Here is a 596-nt window from a genome sequence, read left to right as displayed (position 1 = left end):
GGAGGCGGGGGAGCGGGTGCGCTCGGGAGAGATCGAGCCTCGCCCTCAGCAACCCCTCTTGCCCCTTCAGAGCGCTCTAGAGCTCCCCACCCTGTGTCCCGGAGCATCCCCCCCTCGGGCAACCTCCGCAGCCCTCGTAGCCCCTCTAAGCCCCGCGGAGGTGAAGACCTCCAGCCCCCCCCATGTACCTCCCAACCAAACCGACTCTCTCCTCAAGGCAAGCAGAGAGCCCCGTCTGCAGAAACCCACCGGGGAGGCAGCGAAAGGGAGGCTGGGGTCCCTACAGCCGGGGGGTGCAGGGGACACCCCACGGGGACGGGTTGGGCTGGGCGAGAGCCCACCCTGGCTGTGCTGTTTTGATCTCTCGGCTTGGGCACAAAATGTGCCAAAAAAAGAGACTGAGTTCGACTTAAAACCAATTGGAAAATAAACTGCGGAGAAGCCTGTTCTTTAGATTAACTGTTACAATTATTTATTATTTACTTTCTAACAGGGCTCAGCTGATACATCCGCTCCAACAGCAAATTATTCTCTGCACAGGGTAAAAACCAACCTGGCAGAATTCACCAAATAGACTAAACAAATGACAAGAAAAA

Source organism: Chaetura pelagica, unplaced genomic scaffold, assembly GCF_000747805.2.
Source record: "Chaetura pelagica isolate M959 unplaced genomic scaffold, ChaPel_1.0 scaffold116, whole genome shotgun sequence".
NCBI classification, from domain to species: Eukaryota; Metazoa; Chordata; class Aves; order Apodiformes; family Apodidae; genus Chaetura; species Chaetura pelagica.
The sequence above is the reverse complement of the archived record's forward strand: the minus strand, read 5'-3'. Positions refer to the sequence as shown.